This window comes from Adelges cooleyi, unplaced genomic scaffold (assembly GCF_023614345.1).
Source record: "Adelges cooleyi isolate 19-005CV unplaced genomic scaffold, UGA_ACOO_1.1 ACOO_flye_CR_arks_rails_tigmint_CR_PRNA_17, whole genome shotgun sequence".
In the NCBI taxonomy this organism is placed as follows: domain Eukaryota; kingdom Metazoa; phylum Arthropoda; class Insecta; order Hemiptera; family Adelgidae; genus Adelges; species Adelges cooleyi.
Genome location: NW_026095827.1, coordinates 423515 through 436304, shown reverse-complemented (window position 1 = coordinate 436304; position 12790 = coordinate 423515).

Sequence of the window (12790 nt, the reverse complement as noted above, 5' to 3'; positions counted from 1 at the left end):
ACACACCGCAGCAGACTGAGTGAATAAGACATATCAAGTGTACGGCGTCGACGTTGTGGTGGGAGTAGAAAAAAAACACACACATATATACATATACCTATTGGGCTATACCGTACATATATATATGTATATAAATGTATATAATAGCCTACACTCGGCGGGCACCGTCGTTGTTGCATGAATGAAACGCAGAGAATAATGGCCCCGGAGTGGTGGTGGTGGTGGTAGCGGTGGTGGTGGCGGCAGCAACACGCTGTTATTATTATTATGAATGAATGAATGAAGACGGTTATGAATGAACATAAAAAAAATATATATACGGTTGGTAGTTTGTACCGGTACGGGTACAGTTGCACTAAGTATGCAAGTGTTCCATATATAATACTCTTCTACTATATAGGTAGTAATAATATTATATAGGTATATACCTATCTATTTTAATCTTTCCCAACGATTGTAGGTACTATTATTTATTATTATTCACACCGGTTTTGCTTACGGGTTAGGTGTACGCGGTTCATCCTACGTCTGACCTGTGCATGCAGTATGTATGTACAGTCTATGGGTACTTAACACGGCAGTTATTATACTAGCATCTGAGAACGTATTGTTTTTCATTAATTATGTGTTTTTTTTTTTTGTATTTTGTGACTTAGAAATTATTACCCTAGGTACTCGTTGGGCTAAAATTAGAGTTGCCAACTTTCAAATTTCAAAGGACAATATTTTTCATGTCCAAAAAGGGGGGCCCAAATTATTTAGAAAATAGATAATTATATTTTTCAGTTTTCTTGGAGATTTCAAGATTTTTTCGGGGCTTAGACACCTTAAGTTGTAAAGTCGTTGAGTTATATTATTATTTTTATCGAGTACACTTATTTTAAAAACTTATTTCTAGGATTGTGGGGCACTCGATCCGAATAACAAAATATCCTTGAACCAACAGAATAGAATGAATAGAATAGAATAATATATACTTTTAACAAATAATCTTATGCATTTTATTTATATCACCTTTATTGAATCGTATTTATACTTTTGACTCAGATAAGTTCAACTTTGACTATTATATATCATGTAAATGAACAGTACATGCATATTTAAAATATATTTATAAATAACAATGACATCAAATATAATAATTATAAGAATCGACAGTATTATACATTTATAACAATTAAATGTTTGCCACTCTTATTAAATCTTAAATATACTTATCTACATCGGATACAGAAATAGGTCTGTGAAAAAAGTGTAACAAATCTGATGCAAGTGATTGAGCTAAATAATTGATAAAATTAAAAATAATAATAATGAAACATAAATATGTATTTTTTCAATTTTTCATAGACTTTACACTATATCGATGGTTGACAGGACGTAACCCTCATTCCTCAAAACTTAAATTTTACAGGAGACATTAAAATAGCATGTGCATATTGATTTTATGGACTAAAAAGTTAAATTTGTTTTTAATAGATTTAAAAATAGTTAAGTATAATTTAATGTATTACTTGCAAAAGTAAATAAAAGGCTTAAACACTTTATTTTACTCCAATGTGAAGTTACTCGTTGGTTACACTACTTGATTTGTCAAAATAAAAACTATTGTGGGATAATATTGTCATTGACTAGAGTTGGTTACTGTAATTGGAAATATACGAAGCAATCATTTATTATGGTAGAAAGATTCCTAAAACCCAATAAACTAAAACCGAAAACACATTCGATATATTTTAAAAGTTTAACTACTATTACTATAACAAAACTTAATTTCAATTTGAACATTGTAATTAAAATCAATGAAAATTGATGAATTTTTGTAAAGGGGCTTAAACTAATTGAACACTATAATTATGTATTTACTAAAAATACTGTATGGTTACGCTGTGGCTTACATAATTTGGAATTTTGTAAACTCATTTTGTCAGCGTGGGTTACATAAATAAAAAAAAAATTAAATGTTACATTTTAAACAGAAAAAAATAATGTGAGGGTTACAACGATTGGCCAAAATGTGTATTTCTATATATATATATATCTACATAATCGATTGCAATCATAACCTCAAAATCGAAAAAAGTGAGGGTTACATATATTGACTTATCAACCAAAAAGTTTAAAGCGTTTTTGGACGTAGGACAAATCATAAAAAAGTAGGTCTGTCCTGCACAAAGAAGGACGATTGACAACCCTAGCTAAAAATTTACAAATACCCAACAAAAAAATGAACATACTTATTTTTTCAATTTAAAATTATAGCGTTCTAGTACTTATTTTTTATAAATATTAAATTATATAGGAATATTCACTACATATAGTGCTAACGATAAACGTTAACAACCCGAGAAAATATATAATGAACCTTATCCCCCGGAGAGGGGGGAGGGTTATTTTTTTCAGGTTGAAGTTTTAGGGCTTAAGTTCTGCAAATTAGACCAAAGGTAGATCTAGAACGGTACTATAACATATACAATTGTCTTAAAAAAAAATTAATCAAACTTCTTCTATTAAGGGCCTCTACACTAACATTTATTAAGGCGCATTGCCTATACAATTTTTCACAAAACTTAACATTAAGCTACAATTTTTAAACGTATATAACATCATAGGAAAAAAGGATCTATTTTGGTATTTAAATTTTTTTTTCAACAAGTGTTTCTACTCTGAACAGAACTTACCTAAAAATACTCCGATTTAAGTATTAAAAAAACATTTGAATTCTTCTTAACAATTTCAAGACATCGGCTGTGGGGCAATTTCAGAATTATTTTTAGTTAATTAATTATTTTAATGTAAAAAACTTGAATTTTTAAACTTAAATAATTAATTATCAAAAAATAATTTTAAAATTGTGCCACGATCGATGCCTTGAAAAATGTTATGATGAGTCTGAATTTTTTTTCAAAACTTAAACCTAATTATTCTTAGGAACAGTAAGATCAAACCGATTCGTATCGACCCCAATAAGAAAACTACACTTTTAGCACATTTTGGTCATTAGGTACAATGCCTTTGTCGATATTTGTACTTCTACTACTATACCTACTGGTTTTCATTGAAGCGTTATCGTTATCATTTTCAGTTATAATAAAATCATTTATATAGACCGGTGACACCCCCCCCCCCTACAATATGTTCCATCCCCCCATACCTCAGAGTCCATTGTACTATTTTATTTTATTTATTTATTTTTATTTTGTGTCTGAACCCACTTTAACAGAAATTAAAAGCCTTACAACTCCTAGTAAAAAAAAGTTTCCATTACAAAACTTATACCAAATGTTCTACATACATACAAGAAAGTGCTGTGAAAATTTCAGAACTTTTGGTTCATGTCATAAAAAGTGATAGGCTCTTAAATATATCACTTTTCAATAAAATGCCAAGCTTTGAGGTTACTTGTACATCGTAAAAAAAAAACTGTCAAAAAAAATGTATGAATCAAAAGAGTATAGTATGATGTATCAGAATAAAAAAAAAAGTTTTGAAATTTGGACCTTGAATTAGTAAAAAAATTGAATGAAATTGATAAAATTTTGAATTTGTTTTTTAATTTTTAAGTACTTAAACATTTGAAAAAAAAAATTGTTCAAGTATATTATGAAAAAGAACGCTTAAATTAAAATTGTGCAGTGAGAGTTCTATTTCGATATCATAATTAGTCATTAAGTAACGTGATCGTGAACTTACGGTGTTTTCACAACAAATTTTCCTAAAGCATCGCCTAAGTCCAAACAATTTTTTTACCCATTTTTTCTTAATTTTTTTGGTTTTATGGGACTATCTGCATAGGCTATGTAAGTTTGAGGCATTTCAATAATCCATTGGCACACACATCAGGTGATTTGGCATGGAATGACCCTATTACAATCTTAACGCCAGCAGCTTAGCACATCACAGGAAGGTTAATAAAAAAATAATATTAATACAAACCACAAGCGCTCCAGACAGATATACTGAGCTGCGTCATTAACCATACAGGCGTTAAGAAGGTTGTGAGAAAACAATAATAATTATAGACGCATATATAACTTACTTATATACATTTCACGATTAATTTGAACATTCAGCGTATCATAACATTATATTTCCATTACCTTCCTTACCTTCTTATCTTCTTTTAATTTTAATTATTACACTTTTGTGACTTGCATGTCTGAAAATTGGACTGAAAGCAAATCTAGAGTAGGGCTAATTAACATGCAACGTTTTGTTTAAAATCTGTAGCGAAACTTGAACTGTTTTTTTATTAAAATATATAAACCAAAAAAAAAGAAAGAGGAAAATCACACTGATATCTGAAAATATTTTCATTATGTCGTTGATTGCGATATCGGTATGGGTTGGTGGTAATTGGTAACTGGTAACTGGTAACTGGTAACCGGTAACTGGTAACCGGTAACTGGTAACAATGACAACAAATTAGTATAGACAGACGAACGACTAATATATAAATAAAAAAAATTATTTAATACCCAATTATTAAATACATTGCCTTAATAATGAATTTTTTTGGTAGTTTTATTTCAAAACTTGTTGTAGAGTATTATAAATTTCTTAATCGACTAGTCAAAATGTTCATTTTGATTATTCTGAACTCAACAAAAATAAAAAACTGTAATAATTGTTTTTTTTTAGGAAAACTTAAAAAAATAAATAAGAATTATTGTTTATAAGATGATTTATCGCTTTCAGCTACCTATGAAAATTCCTAAAGAATTGTGTGACCTCTTTATGGAAATTACAATCTACATATTATTACTTTTATTAACACGATAGTCAAGATAATTAATGATTATTTTAAGTAAGTATGTATTAAAATTATTGTTGGGAGTTACCAATAGCGGATACAACACAAGAAAACTAAATGTTTGCAACTTTCCCATAGACTATAAAATATTTTGTTTAATTAACGTTAACGAGAATCGACCCAGATAGATTTTTTCTATCATATCAAACATTTTCAATTGTTCAAATTTTTATTAAATAAGGTAAAACTAGAGGCAGAGAGGAAAAATGATTTATTTAAATTTAAGCAGCCACGTGTATAAAAAAAATGTATTGTATCTCCGCTTCTGAGTGATTATTTAAATTGTCCATTTATAGTGTTTTTAGGCTGGTTATTGTTTAAAGCTAATTTGAACTTTTTTTACTTTGAGCAATACTCCTTGTTCATTAAGACGTTCGGTGTGGGCATTATTTGTAATAAAGACTTTGTCCTTATTCAAAAATACAATTAAGTGTACATTTATTAATTTAGTAATGACTTGTTAATGACTCAATAATGGTTATAGCTCATTAGGAACTATGGCCATTATTTTGGTAGCATATTGGTTGTCATTCATTGCTAGAGTAGTTGTTCATAAAATATTAAACTATCTAACAACAATAATTTATTTTCGACATAATAACTATGTCTTTTGACAAATTTATCAAAATACAACAAAAAGTTTTTGTTTACGTTTTTTTATAACTTGTATAACTTTTTATACCTAATATGTATTTATCAATAATTATTATTATCGACTCTTAATACATTTTCTAACACAATTAAAGAATTGTACAACGCACTAGAAAAAATATCGTCTCTAGACTACATTTAAATAGCTTACTGTACTTTAAGGGTATATTTCATAAGTACATACTACAAAAAAAAAAATAGTAATAAAACAGTAAACTTCATAATATATACCTACCTATTAGCAAATTAAACATTTTCAAACACAACAAGAAAAACTGCAATGTTTTTTATTATTAGAAAAAACGAGTGTTTTATCCTCATCGATTTAATGTTGCAACTTGATTGTTACATATATTTTGTCAAATTTTACAGGGGGCCAATCATTTTAGTTTTCTTTTGCTCCACAAACAGATTACAGAGGTTTTTTTTTGTACAAAGCTGTTGAATCACATTCTGCACTATCTGCTGGTATATTTGAGAACTAACTATCTAACCTATTGCAATCCAGCTGGTCTCAATGAATGTTGTTACACAGAAAAAAAAGGCTTTGTCAAGAAAGCCACATGCAACGCTGCCCTAGCCACTCCTTAATTATCCTGGTCCCTGTGTACTTATAGAATTTATAACATATAACATATAGTGCTAAGAATTGTAGACTATATGGGCGATTTTTGGATTTCGTTTATGTCAACTTACTTGTAGCTTTATTTGTAATGCCAAAAAGGTATCGCTGAAGAATACACGTGTAAACAATATAATTTAAACAGTCTGTTCATATATACTTTTAAAAGTATATCACTACAGTTATGGTTATTAAAAAAAAAAAAAATCGTTTTATATTATGATTTTAGCGTCAGAAAATATTTAAACAACTTGAAAACCGGCACATGAAAGCATATTATTCTTGTATTGTTACAAATTCCAATAAAATATGAATATCAAATAAGGTTAGGAAGTGATGCGTTTTGGTTTTGTGCATAGGATGAACTGGTCTATCAAGACAAAAATATATATATATATATATATTATTATTATTTTTAATTAATAGACAAAAATTCTGGGTTAAGAATTTGATATATTTGCAAGCGTTTTAGGTCATATTTAGAACATAATATAATATTCATCGCTTTTTTAATTAATTTTTTAAGGTGTTAGAGATCATCAATTTTAGAGCCATAATGATAAATCAATTATAAAAATAATATTGTAAATTAGTCTTTTGGTTAGACACTTAGTATTATTAGTAAAACATTTTAGATATATACTGCGTTATTCAAAAGTCAAATCTATTGTATTAGGTATCTACGTATAAATCCTTATTAGGAAACACAAACTTTTGATTAAGTTATTATATTATTAAGTTATTATTACATTAGGTTTGCTTTGAGGGTATAAATTATTATTACAAGACGCGGTATAACAATATTATACTTATATTTTGACTATCAAAGTCACAAATGTAAATGAAAGTCATACAAAATCAATTTTTGTTCTACTTTTAAATATATACATTGAGGAAAAGTAGGTACAACTTGAATATTTTGAATAATTTTTTACTATAAATATGTTCTATGTAAAGTTTGCTAAACGAATAAATCATTTAAAAAAATATATATGAATATATTTGCTATAACGAGTGTGTAATTGTAGTAAGGTTCTTTGAATTTTGAGATCATATTATCTTGCCTAATGGGAAATACGACTCTAAAGGTTGTTTAATATATTGTAGTTAAAAAATACTCTTCACCCTTCACACAAATTATTGTAGTGGTGTGTATTTTTAATACCATTTATTTTATTGCTTTATTACTTAGCTACCTATTAGGTTTTATAAAACTAAAAATTAAAAATTAAAAAATAGATTAAATGATTAGTATGAGATAATATGATATGCTTATCACTGCTGTTGAAAACTTCTGGAATTGAAAACGTGCACATAAGAACCGTTTAAGAAATAATAGGTTACATATAAAATATAGGTAGGTAGGTATTTTTAGCACGAAAATAATAAGTAGGAAATTGGTTCCAAGAAAAAAATCAAGACATTATAATATTATCACAAAACTTTAAAACATATTATCAGTATCATTTTTTTTTTTTTTTTGGAAAAATATTCGGTTTTTTAGAAATGGGAAACTCGGTTCATCTTTAGCAATATGTCTTTGATACATGACTTATACAGTATATTATACTACTTTATGCCATCTGTGTTCGATACGTCCTATGTTTATTTATGTATTTTGTGTTTACTAATATTTGATTTATTTATTTTATCTTACTGGACTCAAATAATTTATTTATAACTATAATTGATGTAAGAAAAATATTGGTAATTATGCTGCGTCGTTTGGCATCCGGCATGGTAGGCAGCTTGCTTTAATAAAACTGTACCCCTCTCTATATGTATTAGAGTTTAGACTGATTTTGTTTTGTTTTTTTCTGTGTCTTACCCTTTCAATTAAAAGTAGCCTACTACAAAAAGAAACCCCTAAATTATCAGATCTCAGCTTAACTAGGTTTTGGTGTTTTTTTGCATTTAATTGGCGTGGAAAATTGTAATTATTCGTCGAAAAAGTTCTTATTTCAAAGCGAATTAAAAATTTGTTTTATATGAAAACAACTTTCTAAAGGGGCCTCGTGACCTTTGGCATTTCCATCAATCCAAGTTGTCATTTGAAACCGATTTTAATTCTGAAAAAAGGTTTGAATTATTCCTCATTATCTCTTCTGTGATTTGGCGTGTCGACATTAAGCTGTTATTATTTTTCAAAATATTAGAATAGGTTAAGCAATTTTTTTTTTATTACAAAAACTATTTTACAATGATAACAAATAATAAAAAAAAGTAGGCACGCGATACGTTAAACCATAGAAAAGATGATGATGAAAAATTCGAAACTTCAAGACCAAAAAGCCAGACAAAATTTCGACTACTTAGGATGGTCCGATTTCAATTCTGTAAAGATGGACGAGTTCTTTAGAAAACTTTACTAAGTTATGTAGGAAACAGATTTTTTATTTTTTGTTTTTTTTTATGTAAAAAAAATTGTGTTTTAATAACGCAAAAGTTCCAAATTTAATTGATTTAATTACAAGAATTTTGAAATAAAAATCTACTTCCTACATAACATAGTAAAACCTCTTTTTCCTTAAATATTGCCTATTCAAAACTCCTTAAAAATAAACCGTATGCAATTCCCTTAATATATTATTATCCAAAATGAACCTATCCAAAAAGCAAATATTTGTAATCCGAATTTTTTTTTTAAATATACCAGTTACTATATAGAAACTGACATTTTTAAATAAAAATCGGCTTTCTTCATAACAAGTAGCCAACGAACTCGAATCTTTGTACAGAATTGAAATTAGATCATCTTTTGTACTCGAAATTTTGTCCGGATTTTTAATCTAAAATAGACCAAAATGGCTTTTACTCATAGTGAAAATTATTTCAATTAAAAATAATACTTTGAAGCTTTTACAAATTAACATGTAAACGAACTGACCTGGTCGAAATTCATTAAAAACCTATTTTTCCTTAAATATTGCCTATACAAAACTCCTTAAAAACCGACCGCATGCAAATCCCCTTAAATGTTAAATTAATAAAGGTACAAGGTATCCTTGCTATTACATACATCAACCTCAATGATTAAGATTAAAATTAAAATACACGGAAAATGCAGTGGCCAATTATTAAAATCCAAACAAATATATTTTTGAAGGTTTTAATGTTAGGTTACACGTAAAACCTACGGAATGCATTCGTCTTTGTATTGTTAAATAAGTGGTTTCATTATGAGAAAAAAAAATGAATTAATTCGTTGTATATTTAATATACAAATTTGTCATGCTTAATGCATTTTTTTTTAGCCAGGGGGTATCCGTACATCGTGGACAACCATAATGAAATGAAACACAAAAAAAAAAAAAAGCTCCTTTCACACCCTCAACAGCTGAACATGTCAACCATGAACCGTTTTCGTGCAACCATATTGCATTGTCTAAATGCCACTCGAGTACTTTTTTGTTTACAAATCGCTCTTAAAGTCATGACCCATAGTATTCGGTACCCGAGGATTAAGTAAAAGCTCAAATTTAAATTATTATTGAAATATTGAAGTCGATGTTTTATATAAGAGAATCGCAAAGTTTAGGTTTTTTTTTTTTTAAGAAATAATTTCTCGTGTCCTTAATAGTGTTTGTACAATTAAACCTATGAAAATATAAAAACAAGTACTCGCGTATTGTGTACCGTGTCCGCGTTTTGTCAATCCCGTCTATCTTTCATGCACATAATATCATTGATTATAAATACAAAACTGCACTGTTTTTACAGCACATTTTGATAATCTGGTTATTAGACTCCAAGAAAAATCGGTTTGTTGGGGATTTCTGTTAAATTTGTGTTCGACTTTAGTCTGACCAAGGACGTCTTTGACCAATGTCCATGGGTGACATTCAGGGGGGGGGAGGGCCAAAATAATTGTCTTATATGTATAAAATACAAATTATATTTTTTTTTCTATGCAAAATTGTAATACGTATATTAATAGTATTTTAAGTACGAGTAATGAGGGAGGTGCATGTCCCCATACCCCCTCAAATACGCCCTTGTGTCGGACTCTTTTATACAAATACTCCTATTTGAACTGATTAAAAAATAAAAATGTAGTTATTCATAAAATGCCTACATAAAAATCATAATATTTATTTTATAAAATAACGAAGCTTAGGTAAATATCCGATCATAAGAAAAAAATAGCCAAACGCCAAACGTGTGTTGTTTCCTTGACCCATCCGCCCCCGTCCCCAAGAAAAAGTGGAAAATATGTCACTACCTGTAATAAAGTTTAATTTACCTGTAACAATATTGCAGCCTCTTGATTTTTCGGTTGGCGTGGTGTCAAATAAATCGTTCACAAGTTGGTCTAATAATTTAAAATATCAAATTTATTTGTAGTATAACGTGTATCATATCGGTGTAAGTATTTATTACTTTTTTGAAATTTATACTTTTTTACATACCTTCTGCAATAATAATTGATTTATCAAAGGTTTCTTTTGACGAATCTTCAAAATTAATGACCTCCGTATTTAATTCTATACAATAAATATTTTTGCTTTAATTATTTTTTTTTTACAATGTAGGTACATGTATTATGTTCCTGTTGCCTACACATTTAGATTGTAATGTTTGTAAAATTAATTAGTCAAATTATTTACTTGAATATTTATTAGGAACAGCATTACGAATAAGTCGCGATTTGGGATCGTCAGCATTTGAATACATTTTTTTTTTCAAAATTATCAGAACATATGTATTGTTTTTTTAATTTTTTCGGATCCAATGCTTCTAAAGATACGTTTCCTAAAGTTAATTTTGAAGAAATATAGAAATAATTTTTTATATTTCCCATTTTTAATTATTTTTTTTTTTAACTACAAAAACACTTACCAGAATTAACTATCCATTTTCTTGTAATTTCTGGATTTGATGGAAATACGTGAAAAACATTATTACTTGTCTTACGCGTTTTAAAACGATTTAAGTACATACATTTATCACCACCGGGCATGTTTAAATACAAAATTAGTGTTCTATTTATATTTTAAGCTTAAAATATAATACCGTAAAATGAAATAAATTACATGAACACAGGTGAATCGCATTACCTTACAAGCTTCTTTTTCCTATCTAAAGCCTTATTTTGGCGCTAAAATAAAAATTATGATATTGTATATCGCATAGATTTCATGGGAAAAAACCTATCAATCGGAACATTTTCTATCAAATGAAAAATATGGACAGTCCTTGTTATTTTGGAGTGACTTTTAAAATTATCGCGGTTTAGTATCGTTAATTTTTTTATGTAATTGTATTGACCATTGAAGCCGCCATAAACAAAATATTACCTTCTAGACGGAAGTGCCTAATCTATTTTTGATTTGACCGTTTCAGCAAAATTGTACGTTTATGAAATTATACTGACAATAGATAATAGACACGTTGATAGTATGGAATTTGTACTCATTGCACATCCCTTTTCCTTCTCGGATTTTGCATTAAGTTTTGTTTACATAGTACTTATTAGAAACCCTCATCAGGGCCGTATTTAAAATTTTGGCGCCACAGGGCATGTAACTTAAGCACACCGCATAATTATCAATATTACACTTAATTCATCTATGACCGAGATTCTTTAATATTTTCTACACATTTAATGTTTATAATAATATTATTTCATTATTAAAATTTAACAATTAATAAATAAAAACCGTTTAATAATTAAAAAAATGTAATTCCTTTTTTGTATAACAAATACAATATTAAATAATATAACTTTTTTTTTTAAATTAATTTCTTCTTGCTTGATCATTAGCGAAACCTTCAATTATACCACTATAATTAATTTTAAGAGTTAGTTGTGATTCAATGTGTAGAATTACCAGTGCATTTAGTCCATCAGCGTATAATGGGTTTATTATTTTTTTAATTGCATTTTTTAAATTAATTTCTCATAAATATGTTGTCCCCTCCCCTAATTACGACCCTGTCCCTCATAGGAATTTTTTCGATTTGTTTCAAATATTTAACTCAAACCCTTCACAAGATATGGAGCATAATATGAATTATTTTTTTAAACAAGGAAGAAAAAAAGTGAACATTTTTTTGGTGACTACTGAATAAATAGGGTGTTTTGTCTGAATATTTTGTTAAATTAACTTTTATTTAGGTATCTTAAAATATTAGTTAAGTTAAATTATAAAATTATTACACGATTAAAAATGTATATCATTTAAATTACAAAATAAGTAACAACATACTGGAAGTTGGAAAATGTAGTAATAGGTATTACAAAACTTAACAATGATTAAGCAAAGTTAAAAACACTCGCCAGAATTCACAGATTCATTTAGTTATTATTTCATCAAAATCGGTTGTGTAGTTTAAGCGGAAAATGGGAACATAAATATTGACGCAAATAGATGGAGGCTTGGGTGGACTGACATGTTGATATACACATAAATTACACCTAAACACATAACCCTCCTCCTTCCGCAGTCGGGTAAAAATGTAGACATAATAACTATTTAAACAGGATATATTAGATTTACTCTGGCAACTAGATTTCTAATTGAATTCTTCAGTTAGGCGTATCACAAAAACAGTTGCAATTTATCTCATTTTACGGTAGGTACAATGGGATGTAGTATATACTAGCCGCTATTCGTTGCGCCGCACAGTGTTTTCAATTGCTATTTTAGCTGGTCAAAATTCGTTAATGATATAAAATTGTACTAATATGAATAAAAATAAGC